We start from the raw sequence: 16,312 nt of genomic DNA, 5'->3' as shown, positions 1-16,312 counted from the left end.
GCTAGCTGTCCCAAGTATATGCCCATCATATACTTAGGGCAGCTATGCCATCCCATAGCTCATGCTGCCATGGAGTAGATATGGGGACAGAATAGGCAACAGGTTTGTTACAGGGATTGGTTCCTCAGTTAGTGTTTCTGTGGTGTGGTGTGTAGTTGCTGGTGAGTAGTTGCTTCAGGTTGGGGGGCTATCTGTGTACAGAGGCACCTGAAGTTTGCCCAAAAAAGTCTTTACTGAACTGTAGCTATAATATTATGTTTGTAATCTTATTTATGAAGCATATGGAGATCAAGTTCATCATTATTGTTGCTTTCCAGTTTTTTCACCCATTTCTCACCTTTTCATGGGTCTAATTTTTCCTTTACACGGAGTACTTTTTCTTTCAGTTCCTTGATGAATGCTTCCAAGATGCCAACATCCCCTGAGTAATCATAAAACTATATAATCAGAGCCAGAAAAGATTCCTGACCAATTAAACTAGCCTCAGAAAGAACCCATGACCCCTATTAGAGAAAGTACTGGCAGCAGTACTGAGAAATGGAGAATCATCCAAGGGCACTTGGCTGCAGTCTAAGCTATATTAAAACACACTTTATGACAACAAATGACAGATTTGCCCACAAAGGACTGCTTAAATAAAAACTGGCAGGAGTTCTGAGGAAGAGAAGTGTATTTTTAGCTAGTTTAAACTACAAGTTTAGCTTGCCACATAGCCTGGACCATATTATGCAGAAATATAGTTAGGTAGAAGGGTGAAGTCGTCGGCATAGGATGCTATGACATCTAACAAAACCATTTGCCCAGCCAAAGGCTGCACTGGCAACTTCCAGAGTCCAGATAGTGGTACTTAATTTCACTAAATAGAGATGACTGCAACCGCCCTCAAGTTTAGGAGAGATTTTGGAACAAACATCTCTCCATAAACATACAGGAAATATGGAGCCTTCCACCAATATGGAAGGTCGCTAGTTCAATTTTCATGAAAAGTCATTTACCATCTGTCAGGTGTTCAATGCCCTAGGTCAATGATTCTCAACCTTTCCAGACCACTATACCCCTCCCACCCTCAGGAGTCTGATTTGTCTTTCAAACATTAAGTTTCACCTCACTAAAAATCTACTTGCTTACAAAATCAGACATAAAAATACAGAAGTGTCACAGTGCACTATTACTGAAAAATTGCTTACTTTCTCAATTTTACCATATAATTATAAAATAAATTGATCAGAATATAAATATTGTATTTACATTTCAGTGTGATACTTGAGCCTATTTTTCACTTGTGAGCCTCGTCTGAAGCCCGAGTCCCAGGCAGCAGGGCTGAAGCATGTAACTTAGCGTCACGGGGGCCCCTGTGGCTTTGGGCCAGGGGCAACTGCCCTGCTTTCCACCCCCTAATGCCAGGCCTACACTTGTGATCCCCATAAAACCTGTCCGGTAACCCGAGGTTGAGAACCACTGATCTAGAGGAGTTGAATATCTCATGGAAGACCTTGGCGTAACCCTACAGGTATATGTACCCCTGGTTGAGAACCACTAATCTAAGTGAAGCAAGTTGCCAATCTCAGTTCAGTTCTTAGCTGTATGGTGCCAATGTCACCAGAACACCATCACAACAAGCACTAATGGGCCTGCTTGTTGTGGAAAACCAAGGATTGGATGGATTGGATTTACCACTCAGCACTAAATGTGGATGTGACATTATCCAGGGTACAGACTGGACCAATGAACAGCTGTGTCCCCTCAATTCTCCAACCTGGGGTGCCATTTACACTGCTTTGCTGTGAGAGTAACCACTCCTGGTCTGCTCACACACAGCCCCCAGCATTTAAATTACTCCCAGATATACTGCAAGAGTGCTACAGCCAGTCACCCTTGAATTACACTTCAGAGCAACACCAACAAATTCCCAGTCCCAGACAGTCCCCCAGAAACGTACATTTTGTACTGCCCAGCTCTCTCCTGACCAATATAAGCTCATATGAAATCCATCATTTTATTAATAGAAAATGATATGCACAGATTCTGTTATCCAAAATGGAGCTCCCCAAACACTTCAATCCAAACATACTGGATTAGATTAAACAAAAAACAAGTTTATTAACTACAAAAGATAGATTTTAAGCGATTACAAGTAATGAAGCATAAAAATCAGAATTGGTTACAAGAAAATAAAAGTAAATCAAAACGTAATGCCTAATTTAACAAGCTAGAGTGAATTCAAAGCAAAGGTCTCTCTCACCACATTTTAGCAGTCTTAGTGGCTCAATCTTTCAGTCAGGATCCCTCCCCCCAGTCCAAAGCTATTTTCTTTGTTCTTCTGGTGTTGTAGATGCCATGGATAGAGAAAAAGGGAGAAAAACATAATTTGGAGCCTTTGTGCTTTCCATCTTATATTTTTCCTCTTTTTTGAGGATCATCTCCAGCTGAGGTTCAGGAGACAAAGTCTGTGTGGATGGAAATCCCCAGCTGTTTCTTTGTCAAATTGTAAATCTTCACTCATATCCTTTTTCCTGCCAAAGACTGGCCACTCAACCAGGTGATAGTCCATTTGATTTTGTTGGCACCTGGCTGAGGTGTTGCTAGCCTTTTATCTCTGGGGAACTGGTTTGTGGCTGCTTTTAGTAATATCATACAGTAGAATTTTATAACTTTACATACACTGTTGCCACACATATTTTACCAGGATAATAATGATCAGCCAATTATGAGTTTTCAAATGATACTTCCCAAGGCCTATTTTGTACAAGATTTATTATAGTCCTATAAACGGGGTGAGTATAAGGGTACAGATTGCCACAGTGAACTCTCCAGGTTAAATACCTTGACTGGTACAATTGCAAAGGAAGCCTATGTATCCCACTGGTCAGTGGAAGGTATGTGTCCCCCTCTGTGCCCCCCCTAGAGAAAATGGGTCTGTTATAGGCCCAACTTGCAGAGCCTCCATCTTTAGCTCAAGCTTAGAGAGGCATATTTTGAGCTCTGGAGGTCCCTAGTTCAATCCCAGGTGTGTCAGCCAAACTAGCAGATATCAAACTTGCACTGTTTCTTCCAGCGCTGTAGCAAAATAGAGGATTTTATCTTCCATTGCAGTATATCTGACCTTTCTCAGAAATTTAATTTATTTTAATAATCATATGGACAAATTAGTTCCTGTCTAGAATAGTAACATAAGAACATAAGAATGGCCATACTGGGTCAGACCAAAGGTCCATCAAGCCCAGTATCCTGTTCTCTGACAGTGGCCAATGGCAGGTGCCCCAAAGGGAATGAACAGACAGGTTATCATCAAGTGATCCTTGCCCTGTCACCCAATCCCAGCTTCTGGCAAACAGAGGCTAGGGACACCATTCCTGCCCATCCTGGCTAATAGCCATTGATGGACCCATCTTCCATTAATCTATCTAGCTCCCTTTTGAACCCCGTTATAGTACTGGCTTTCACAACACCCTCCGGCAAGGAGTTCCAGAGGTTGACAGTGTGTTGTGTTGTGTTTGTTTTAAACCTGCTACCTATTAATTTCATTTGGTGGCCCCTTGTTCTTGTATTATGAGAGGGAGTAAATAACACTTCCTTATTTACTTTCTCTATACCACTCATGATTTTATAGACCTCTATCATATCCCCCCTTAGTCACCTCTTTTCCAAGCTGAAAAGTCCCAGTCTTATTAATCTCTCCTCATACGGAAGCCGGTCTATACCCCTAATCATTTTTGTTGCCCTTTTCTGAACCCTTTCCAAGTCCAATATATCTTTTTTGAGATGGGGCAACAACATCTGCACTCAGTATTCAAGGTGTGGGCATACCATGGATTTATATAGAGGCAATAAGATATTTTCTGTCTTATTATCTATCCCTTTCTTGATGATTCCCAACATTCTGTTTGCTTTTTTGACTGCCGCTGCACATTGAGTGGATGATTTCAGAGAACTATCCACAATGACTCCAAGATCTCTTTCTTGAGTGGTAACAGCTAATTTAGACCCCATCATTGTATATGTATAGTTAGGATTATGTTTTCCAATGTGCATTACTTTGCATTTATCAACATTAAATTTCATCTGCCATTTTGTTGCCCAGTCACCCAGTTTTGTGAGATCCTTTTGTAGCTTTTCGCAGTCTGCCTAGGACTTAACTATTTTGAGTAGTTTTTTATCATCTGCAAATTTTGTCATCTCACTGTTTACCCCTTTTTCCAGATCGTTTATTAATATGTTAAATAGGACTGGGCCCAGCACAGATCCCTGGGGGACACCACTATTTACCTCTCTCCATTCTGAAAACTGACCATTTATTCCTACCCTTTGTTTCCTACCTTTTAACCAGTTACCAATCCATGAGAGAACCTTCCCTCTTATCCCATGACTGCTTATTTTGCTTAAGAGCCTTTGATGAGGGACCTTGTCAAAGGCTTTCTGAAAACCTAAATACACTATATCCACTGGATCTCCTTTGTCCGCATGCTTGTTGACCCCCTCAAAGAATTCTAGTAGATGGGTGAGGCATGAATTCCCTTTACAAAAACCATGTTGACTATTTCCCAACAAATTATGTTCATCTTTGTGTCTGACAATTTTGTTCTTTACAATAGGTTCAACCAATTTGCCCGGTACTGAAGTGAGGCTTACTGGCGTGTAGTTGCAACAACACATTAGATGAAATTTTCCCTTTTTCTGTTCATGAAGTATCTATAAAAATACCTTATTCAACTTGTTATTTATCAAATTTGTTCAACAGTCAATAGCATTTGGGCTATATATTGTTTGTGAACTGCTTATATTACATATTCCCTCAAACATTCAATACTTGGAATTTGTTTTTCTAGTCTTTTCTTTTACACTAGTTATATAGGTCATTTGTTTCTGTTCCCTGATCTGATGATATAACCTTTATAAACTTATTTCCACTTCTGCCAAAAGCAAGTTTTATTTCATTTCAAAACAAAATTTAGTTTTTTGATTAAACTAACCTCAGTTAGTGAGCCAACTACTGGATTTTGCTAACATTCGCACCAACAAAATTTCAAATTGTAGAAATGTTGATGTACATAAAAAACAAGGCTGTGAACAGAAACTTAGACCAAACTTTTCAAGTTTCGGTGACTAAAGATATGATCTTAATTCCATATTTTAGGCACTAAATAATTCTGTCCTGATTTGTCAATGGAAACTGTGGAGGCTCAGCACCTCTGAAAAAATCAAGCCACATGTACTTGTGCTCAGAGGTATAGCATTATTTATCTTTGAGAAGTCATGGAAGACGGGAGAGATTCCAGAAGACTGGAAAGGGCAAATATAGTGCCATCTATAAAAAGGGAAATAAGGAAAACCCAGGGAATTACAGACCAGTCTGCTTAGCTTCTGTACCGGGAAAGATAATCGAGTAAATAATTAAGCAATCAATTTGCCAACATCTAGAAGATAATAAGGTGATAAGTAACAGGCAGCATGGATTTGTCAAAAACAAATTGTGTCAAACCAGCCTGATAGCTTTCTTTGACAGGGGTAACAAGCCTTGTGGATGGGGGGAAATGGTAGACATGGTATATCTTGACTTCAGTAAAGTTTTTGATACTGTCTCACATTACCTTCTCATAAACAAACTAGGGAAGCTACTATAAGGTGGGTGCAAAACTGGTTGGAAAACGGTTCCCAGAGAGTATTTATCAGTGGTTCACAGTCAAGCTGGAAGGGCATAACGAGTGGGGTCCTGCAGGATCAGTTCTGGGTCTGGTTCTGTTCAATATCTTTATCGAGGATTTAGATAATGGCATACAGAGTACCCTTATAAAGTTTGCAGACGATACCAAGCTGGGAGGGGTTGCAAGTGCTTTGGAGAATAGGATTAAAATTCAAAATGATCTGGACAAACTGCAGAAATGGTCTGAAGTAAATAGGATGAAATTCAATAAGGACAAATGCAAAATTCTCCATTTAGGAAGCAATAATCAGTTGCACACCTGTGAGGAAAGGTTAAAAAACTGGATATGTTTAGTCTAGAGAAAAAAAGACTGAGGCGGGACCTGATAAGTCTTCAAATATGTTAAGGGCTGTTACAAAGAGGATGGTGATCAATTGTTCTCCATGTCCACTGAAGGTAGGACAAGAAGTAATGGGCCTAATCTTTAGCAAAGGAAATTCAGGTTAGATATTAGGATAAACCTTGTAACTATAAGGATAGTTAAAAACTAGGTGAGACTTCTAAGGGAAGTTGCAGAATCCCCATCACTGACAGCTTCTACAAACAGGTTGGACAAACACCTGTCAGGGATGGTCTAGGTTTACTTGGTCCTGCCTTGGAGCAGGAACAGGACTAGATGACCTCTCAAGGTCCCTTCCAGCCCTACATTTCTATGATGTTAGCTTCTCTGCTCCCCCACATAGTTCTGAATAACAGTAATGAAACTGACCAGAGTCTTGTTAAATTTTACTGGTTACAATCCTGGAAAACTCTGAGCAGAAGCTGTCTCTCTGCTTGCTCAAGAAAATAGAACTAAAAAAAGTTAATATTTGGAAAGATATCTAAAGCAATCACTCCCCTCCCCTTAACTAGGAATTATCCATTTTGGCAGAATTTATGTGAGGAGAGAAGGGGAGGAAAGTGCATATACAACTCAAGCAGATTTTTGAACATCCTGAAAGAAGGGTAATAAAGTCACATACTTCAGATTATGAACCGACTAGTTGAAAGAGTCAGAAACAAAATCCTAACCCTAACCCCAAATTAACAGGAAAGAACAATTGGCTAGCTGCATTGTGCTTTGGAGGCTAGGATTAAAATTCAAAATGATGTGGACAAATTGGAGAAATGGTCTGAAGTATATAGGATGAAATTCAATAAGGACAAATGCAAAGTACTCCACTTAGGAAGGAACAATCAGTTGCACACATACAATATGGGAAATGACTGCCTAGGAAGGAGTACTTCGGAAAGGGATCTGGGGGTCATTGTGGACCACACGCTCAAATATGAGTCAACAGTGTAACGCTGTGGCAAAAAAAGCAAACATCATTCTGGGATGTAGTAGCAGGAGTGTTGTAAGCAAGACACGAGAAGTAATTCTTCCACTCTACTCCACACTGATTAGGCCTCAACTGGAGTATTGTGTCCAGTTCTGGATGCCACATTTCAGGAAGTATGTGGACAAATTAGAGAGAGTCCAGAGAAGAGCAACAAAAACTATTAAAGGTCTAGAAAACATGACCTATGAGGGAAGATTGAAAAAATTGGGTTTGTTTAGACTGCAAAAGAGACAACTGAGAGGAGACATGATAACAATTTTCAAGTATGCAAAAGGTTGTTACAAGGAGGAGGAAGACATTTTCCCCCCTCAACCTCTGAGGATAGGACAAGAGGCAATGGGCTTAAATTGCAGCAAGGGAGGTTTAGGTTGGACATTAGGAAAAACTTCCTAACTGTCAGGATGGTTGTGACATTCCCCTCTGGTGTTATCTGGATTGGTGATCTGCTAGGTCACGCCAATCCTTGACTCTGACAGCCAGCCTTACCCTGCTCTGCTGTGAGAACCCTCACTCCTGGGCTGTTCATATACAGCCTCTGGCATGTAAGCTGCTCCTTGGATTGTGCAACCGAATGACACTAGCCAATATCTCCAGTCCCAGACACAACCCTAGGAACCTCCATCTTGCAGTCTCAAGTTATGCCTGCTGGATGCTGCAAGCTTATATGAGTTCATCAATTTAACAAAGAAATTTATATGCACCAGGCTTGTTATCCCCATGGGAGCCTCTGACACACTTCAAACCAAACACACTACTTCAGGTAGAATAAACAAACAAATTTATTAACTATGAAAGATAGATTCTAAGTGATTATAAGTCAAAGCATAACAAGTCAGATTTACTCAAATGAAATAAAAGCAAAACACATTCTAAGTTGATCTTAACACTTTCAATGCCCTTACAAACTTAGATGCTTCTCACCACAGGCTGGCTGGTTGCCCTTAAGCCAGGCTCTCCCCTTTGATCAGAGCTTCAGTCGCTTGGTGTGGTATCTGTAGATGTAGGTGGAAGAGAGAAGAGCATGGCAAACGTCTCTTCCTTTTATCATGTCCTTTCTTCCCTCTTGGCTTTGCCCCCCCCCTTCAGAGTCAGGTGAGCATTAACTCATCGCTGTTCCAAACTGACCAAAGGAAGGGGGGTGACTCACTGGAGAGTCTAACAGATTCTTTTGTTGCTGCCTAGGCTAGCGTCCTTTGTTCCTGTGAGGCTGGGCTGGGTTTGTCCCATACCTGCCCTGATGAGGTGTGAACTGCCTCTCTGCTCTTGGAGAGTTTTTGCCTGGGCTTGCTTTAAGCCATGAGAATACATTTTCAGCCTCATAACTATATACATGAAATTATAACCTATAACCTTACTATAACATTACTGTAACAATTACAACAATGTTCAGTGCATCATGAGCCTTCCAAAGACACCCAACATGACAGACTTTGCATTGGATACCACACACTCATTTTATAAAGATGAGCATAGGGTGTAGGGTGTTCCCCCGAGGTACAGAGCGTCACAGTGGTTAAGCACTGGAATAAATTGCCTAGGGAGGTTGTGGAATCTCCATCATTGGAGACTTTTAAAAGCAGGTTAGACAGGAATGGTCTAGATAATTAGTCCTTCCATGAGTGCAGGGGACTGGACTAGATGACCTCTTGAGGTCCCTTCCAGTTCTATGATTCTATACTTTCCAACCGGTGACATTCAGCATGCTGACATCAACATACTGACCAGTAGCCTTGCATAATTGATACACTCATAAGAAGTCCTTATCTTCAACTAGCCTCACAAACATATCCCTCCTGCTTGCAGCAAAAACTTGGAAGATGTCATAACATAGTCAGCAGTAGTGCCAGGAGATTAGGAAACCAGAAAGCAAAGAGTCAGAGCCAGCAGCCAGGAAAAAGAGCAGAGACACAGACAAGCAATTATTTTCAATTACTCAGGGCCTGTTTCTGCAAACCTTACTCACACAAGCAGCCCCACTGTGTTTGAGAGTAAGTACTACACTTGAGTAAGGGTTACAGAATCAGGCCTATAGGAAGCATTCTGTGAAGTTCTCTGCTGTTTGTATTTTTAGTAAGTCTTTCCCTCCATTGTGGCTTCAGGGATCAGGGTTCTGTTGAGCACTGGCATCTCACCCTGAGAGAACCAGCAAGGGGGTGGAAGTGCAGTCACTGAGGGGAGAGGAGAGTTCCAGACCACCCTGGATCTTGGAAATCTGGTCTCAGGCTCAGAGCGGTCTCTGTTTTTTCCCCAAACTCTCACTGCCCTCTGAGGCCATTTCCTCTCCCTCAGCGGACCACATTCCCTCTCCCACAAGCAGCTCTGCCAGAAACCCTGGAACAGGGTAGTGTTATTTCAAGGCCCAGAAATGGCTCCCTTAAGGGTGGGGAAAAAAGGCTTGTGAAAAAATAAACAGATAAAACTATTAAGTTACTTGGCTTTACTCAACCAAGAAATCTAGCAGGAAAAGACTTTTCTTGAGAGATATCCCAGCATTTTCCATTTTCTGACAGACAGAAAATATCAAAAGAATAACATTTCTCATATTATTTTGCTACTTCCACTTGCAATCCTGGCAACCATCAGGAAGTGCAGAGGTGTGTGAAAAATGGAAATGTAACTCCCATTTAAAAATAGAAGTAAACACATTTGTCTAAATGGCAGAAAAGATTCCATTTGGTTTCAGATCCGGTTTTGGTTGGTTTTTAATTTATCCAAACAGATTCACCTATTCCTATTTAATCGTTTTTGTCCAACTGAATGTGGAAATCTATAATCCTAAATAAAAGAATAGTAAAGGAAAGTCTTGCTTACTAATATAAGAATGAACTTGAATGGGCTGTTAAAAAAGGCACCCAAGAGATAAGTTAGAGAAAAATCTGTGGTGGAAGCTGTTTTATAGACTGAAAAAACGAATGTAGTACAACCTTGCTTGTCTGAAGATCTCAGAAGATTCCGATTATTAGGTGATTCTCCCCAACAGACTTTTAAGTGTGTGCAAGGTTAAATGATTCTGAGCATATACCTCAGTGCTAATCAGCTACCCAAAGGCTATTTGCCTCTGTAATTCTGACTCCAAAGAGCTGCTAAGAACTAGATGACTAGAATTTCCCTTTTGTGGTGGTTTTAAACTCCATAGGACTGGAGATTTGGTTTTGTGAAGCTCCTGAGTTCTGTATAATTGAAGCTCTAGTTTTCTGCTGGTTAGCAGCCCTATAGAACCAATATGTGTGTGTGGGGGGGGGGGTAGTTCAATCCTGCAAAGCTCTTATGCATCACATGACTGAAGCTCCAGTTATTCAGTCCAGCTTTGCGTGACTTTCTGCATTAAAGTGATAAACATACTAAGGCTAATTATATGGCTAATACACTATGAGAAGGTAGCTGGCCAGTGGGAATTGCTGATATGTACTTTATTAGAAACCTTTAACTCAGTTGTGCAGGTAACTAGTCTATGTAACCACATTTCTGAGTTCTACATTAACTGAAACCACTCAGGAAAAAGATCTGGCCTTTACTGTAGACAGTTAATTAAAACTTCAAGTCAACATGCAGCAGCAGTCAAAAAATGCAAACCAAAATGTTATTCAGATGTATAGAGAATGGGGGGAAAAAGTATTAATGAAAATATTACAATTTGTTATGTAGATCAATGGTTGCTTTCACTTCAAGTGCTCTGTTCAGTTCTGGTCCCGCCATCTCAATAAGGAATTATACCCAAAACATTTTAGAACCCAACATAAATTACATGTTATCAGAGATTATTAAAGCAGCTGTCATAACTATAAAGGGAAGGGTAACAGCTCTCCTGTGTACAGTGCCATAAAATCCCTCCTGGCCAGAGACTCCAAAATCCTTTTACCTGTAAAGGGTTAAGAAGCTTGGGTAACCTGGCTGACACCTGACCCAAAGGACTAATAAGGGGACAAGATACTTTCAAATCTTGGGGGGGGGGAGAAGGCTTTTGTTTGTACTCTTTGTTTTGGGGATTGTTCGCTCTTGGGACTGAGAGGGACCAGACATCAATCCAGGTTCTCCACATCTTTATAAACAAGTCTCTCATATTTCAAACTTGTAAGTAAACAGCCAGGCAAGGCGTGTTAGTTTATCTTTCTTTTCTCAACTTGTAAATGTACCTTTTACTAGAGTGTTTATCTTTGTTTGCTGTACATTGAACCTGAGGCTAGAGGAGGGTCCTCTGAGCTCTTTAAGTTTGATTACCCTGTAAAGTTATTTTCCCTACTGATTTTACAGAGATGATTTTTACCTTTTTCTTTAATTAAAAGCCTTCTTTTTAAGAACCTGATTGATTTTTCCTTGTTTTTAGATCCAAGGGGGTTGGATCTGTATTCACCAGTAGTTGGTGGGAAAAAGGAGGGGGGATGGTTAATTTCTCCTTGTTTTAAGATCCAAGGGGTTTGGATCTGTATTCACCAGGGAATTGGTGAAGGTCTCTCAAGGCTACCCAGGGAAGGGAATTAGCTTTGGGATGGTGGCAGTGGACCAGATCTAAGCTGGTAGTTAAGCTTAGAAGTTTTCATGCAGGCCCCCACATTTGTACCCTAAAGTTCAAAGTGGGGAAGCAGCCTTGACAGCAGCTCATCCAGTCCAGCTGAAAGTTTTCAGTAGACTTCAAAGTCTTCATACTTCGGGAAATAGTCAACAGATGGCCCTTCAGTGAAGTGATGGCTTTTTATAAGTTCCTAGGAAGAGAATGAACTTGATCCTAACCTGAGATACTCAGGTATTCATCCCTACCTATTTTTGAACATCGGTGACAGCCTTAGAGGATTTTAGAGGGGTTCTTCAGAAATATATAGTAGTACCACACTATGGTCTGATCCTGCAATGAGCTCTGTGCAGGCCGCTGGATTCACTGCAGCAGAGAACCTTGCAACACAGCCTCAGTGTCTCAGGTGAGAATCTAAATCCTCCTGAGACCTATACTTTCATGTCCCAAAATTATTGTTTGTATAAAAGAGGGCATAGTGTAGTGATATTTATATATGGAGATTTGATAATTTATAACCAATAGATAGATTGTTTTCCCCCACTCCTATTTCAGAGTTTTGAGTCTCTTTACCTACCTTCCTCCCCTTCCCTTTCTGTTTTATGTTATTCTGTGTACTGGCATTACAGCTAGCTCTGGAGACCACCGTTGTCTAAAAGAGTTCAGAACAGAGAGCTCACAGTCCTAATTTGGTGCTGAACTAAGAGGAGAAAGCTCAATTAAAGCACATTCAGTTGGACATTAAAATGTGGAATCTATTACCCTTTTTGTAGGAAGCATCAGACACTATTCATACAGCCTGCTCCCTGGAATCATTTCAACATTCTAACAATCCAAAAAAAACCAGAGACATGTCCTGAATCATTCAAGTTGAGGCAAAATAAACAGAATCTTACATAAAATAAAAAAGTCCAAGGGAAAGCCAGCATGAGTAGTAAGTAACCTTCTGTTTATATAATTGAACCCTCCTTGACCAAACATTTTTTTTCAATTAAGGAAAGCTAAGAAATAGAGAACAGACGTCTAAGACTCCATATGACCTTATTTCCTGTTGAATACTTAACTCTAACAGTTCTCTGTGTCATTCTGCTGATGTGCTAGAGTGCATTTACAGCAACTGAATTCACTTGGCACAACAGGGAATCTGAATGTTTGATTCAGTTTCTATTATGAAACATTTTCTACAGCATGTAGTGTAGTGTAGTGTCTGATCACGTATAACAGTATAAGCCATCCATTTACTACTCATACTACTTGCACCTCATACTACCAATTACTCATACTACTTGCGCCTCTCTCATGCCAGAGAAAATTAAATAACTTTCAGATAAAGATCCAGCCCTTTTCAAAGGTGACATATTACTCTGCAAGCTGTTAGAAAAAAAAATCACTCTGTTTACACTTAATCACAGGATTAAGTTAACTGAGTGAGAGTTCTAATTTTGTTTTTAAGTAATTTTAAATTTATCAGATTTTCTAAACAGGACTAGTATACTGGTGTATTCATTGGATACCGTGTACTCTAACGTCACTAGTGCAAGTAGGGTGGTACTCTCCAGTAGACAATACCGGCAAGAGATTTTTAGCTGGTACAGGAAGACTTGGGGCTAGCACCCCCATGGGGGGGGGGGGCTGCCCCCTGCTTCTTAAAGGAGCAGAACACTGCTAGGGAGGGCATTCATTCTTTATATGGCTTTAACAGCACAATACATATGCTAACACATTTAAACAAAGGCCTTTTTAAGTTTGTTAGCATATGTATTGTGCTGTTAAGCTGGTCAGGAAGTCCTCAAGAGGGGAGGTGGGGGGTAGGAAGGAGTTTAAACAGTGTTTTTGATTCTGTTTCTCCCATTGGTCTGAATTATCTATGACATTTATCTCAAAGAGGCAGAGGTTCACAGATTTGCAAACCTAAAAACCTGTGTTATGCTTTAAACCACCTCAGCACATACCAGGTTTATGAACATTAAAAAGTTAACTGCAAAGGAACACTGAAGCCCATTAACCTGAATGTGTACCAGCACCAGTATGCCTTCACTGACTACAGGTTCAGTCACACCTGAACAGCTACAAATTAACCTGGCCCTTTTAGGCTAAACAGAGTCATGTCACTGGCGCCATCTCTGTTGTTACATAACAGATAACAACGCTCCAGTGGGGCATGGTGCTAGCACATAGGGTCTCAGGTAGGTGGTGTGATTTTTCAGAATCTCTTTTGGGAATAGTCATGTAGGTGAAATAGCTAGTACTTATAATTATGCTATTTTTATGCATGTATATTCATCTTGGTATCGGAAGTTATGAATATTAGCTATGCTTACTACATGTTTGTTCCTGTGGTAAAGCCCACAAGGTATTTAGCCAGCACATGAAGAGACAAGTCAAGATGAATGGTCTATTAAGGAACACTTAGCTCACAATGGACCCTGTAAAATGCCTGTCTACACTTAACGAACTTTTTGTGAACGTTCTAACTAGAATATGGGTGGAGGTGATGGACATGTAACTTGCCATGTGACTCCAAACACCATCTTTCACAGGGAAAACAGATTTCCCTTTACTTGGCACTTGGCAGAAGCTAAAAGGCCCTGACCTGGAAACATCTCCATTTTGCCTCTTTCCTGCTCCAGCCTCTGGACTATGAATATATACTAATGGGAGCATTCTAACCAAGGGACTGAGGACTGTAAGGTAATCTGGAGCCTTTATATTTCCTTGATCCTTTGCAGATGGATTTATGAGTTGGATATCGTACAGAGACTGTTGTAGCCTCATTGATTGCTGATTTCTCCCTTGCAGTGGACAAAAATCAGATGTCTGCTGACTTTCTCACATGAGTCAGCAGCCTTTGATGCCTGTGGTATAAGCAACATAGTCCTTGCTTGAGTGGTTTTGTTCTTTCTTCCCCAAATGTCAAAGCCTGTTCCCATTGAACTCAATAGCAAAACAACTTTTGATTTCAATGGGAACAGCATTTGTCCCCAAGAGATCAGAGAATGTGATTTTGATCAATTGCTTATCTGTCCAGAGACAGTTCTCATGCATGTTCTGCAAGGCTGATTTTGATTGCCCCTCCTGTATGTCATGCTGAGGAAAATAATAAAACAATTTGCGCTATAGTTCTATCAAGACGTGCATGGCACACACAGTTCTATGCCTCTTTTCCATCAAACCCAGATGGTGCAGCATCTTTGCTTTCCTAGGGCCTGGCGGAGAGCAACTTAGATAAAGGCAAGCTGGCAGAAGCTTAGTTTGGACATAAGGGATACACTGATAGTGTGTTAAGGGAAAGTGGGGTGATTGTCCTTCCTATCCTTTCATTTAAGAAGTTTTCAATTTGGGGTGCTGCTGGATCCTCAGTGACACTACAGGTGGCACCAGGGGCCCAAAGCATCATTTTACAAGTGCATCTGTTTAACAGATGCAGTTGTAAAATTTTAGACAGGTAAGGGGAGGGGGTCGGAGGGGATGGGGAGAGCGTGGGGGCCCCAGGCTGGGGGCAGGGCAGAGTCACATGGAGGGTCATCACATCACATGTCCTCCCTTGTGTCCCTCCCATGAGTGCAGTACCAGCAAGAAATGATTTCTACTTGCACCACTGTCTAACATCTAGGCCTATATTTATAGTGTCCTTCACAAAAAGTCATAGGACATTTTACAGCACAGTATTTTATACCATACATTGTGTGATACTGTGTATGTGCACAAGGAAATGTGAGGAAAACTCACTAAAGGGAAAAGTCTGTCCAGAGCAGAAGCCCAGCACAAAGTCCTTTGCATCACTTCAGTCCATTTTGGTCCTTAATGGAGCATAAGTGGGTCTTAAATTATGACCAGGACCTTCCTTACACTGATGAATTTTACTCTACACCTCGTAAACCAGCCATTTAGCTTCCCAGCACTTCCAGGCTACCTGCTGTGGAGTCAGGAGCTGAGCCCCATTAGAACCAGAGCTCCCAGGCTCTCTCTCCATGGCAGGGAGCCTGGAAGCCCTGGCTTGGTAGGGCTGCCCTAAAGCCACAGAGCCTGGTATTCTGGGGTCCTGGTCTCGAGGCAGTCCACACAGCAGAGCTACCCCAGACCCATGGACCCTGGAAGACCAGGCTCCCTAGCAGCCCAGCAAGCTGGCAGGGATCCACTGGAACCCTACCTTGGTTTCACCAAAAGTTTATCAAACCAGAGATTTCCAAGCAACATTTCAGGTTCAGCACATTTGCATTTCATCAAAAATTTTCCAGCAAGCTCTAATCATATGCAGCCACCTTCCTCAGTACTTTAAACTGGCAATATCAGTGCTACCCATACCAGGAACCCATAGATTGCAGAGGGTATGCATATGTACAGGAGCTGGTTGGAAAATGTGAATAAAAAACTGAACATGTCAAAAATTAGTTTTCCATAAAAATTCAAAAATTGTCAGAATTTCAATTTCAGAAAATTTCAATTAGCTCTAATATTGACTACAAGAATTATTTTAATATGTTTTCCCCCAAGAGAAGATTATCATTGAACAAAATGTGTGTATCAGTAATAACACTTGGCACATAGGTAGTGCCTTGTTCTAAAGATCTCAAAGTAGTGCTGCCCCTTTTTGACCCGAGCAGCTAGTCAAAGTTTGGGGCCCTGTTGGGAGCAGAAATTGGTGATAGTCAAGTATTCTTTGATGCATTTTTTTTTATTTACAAAGAACATACAAAGTCCTGGCTCTCTGAATGCAGAAGAAATCAAATAGCAGGAAACAACCTCTTTTGATCACACCAGGAGCACCCTTTTCAGCCTGCA

Source organism: Terrapene carolina, unplaced genomic scaffold (genome assembly GCF_002925995.2).
Source record: "Terrapene carolina triunguis isolate 2854851 unplaced genomic scaffold, T_m_triunguis-2.0 Scaffold210, whole genome shotgun sequence".
Lineage (NCBI taxonomy): Eukaryota > Metazoa > Chordata > Testudines > Emydidae > Terrapene > Terrapene triunguis.
The sequence above is the reverse complement of the archived record's forward strand: the minus strand, read 5'-3'. Positions refer to the sequence as shown.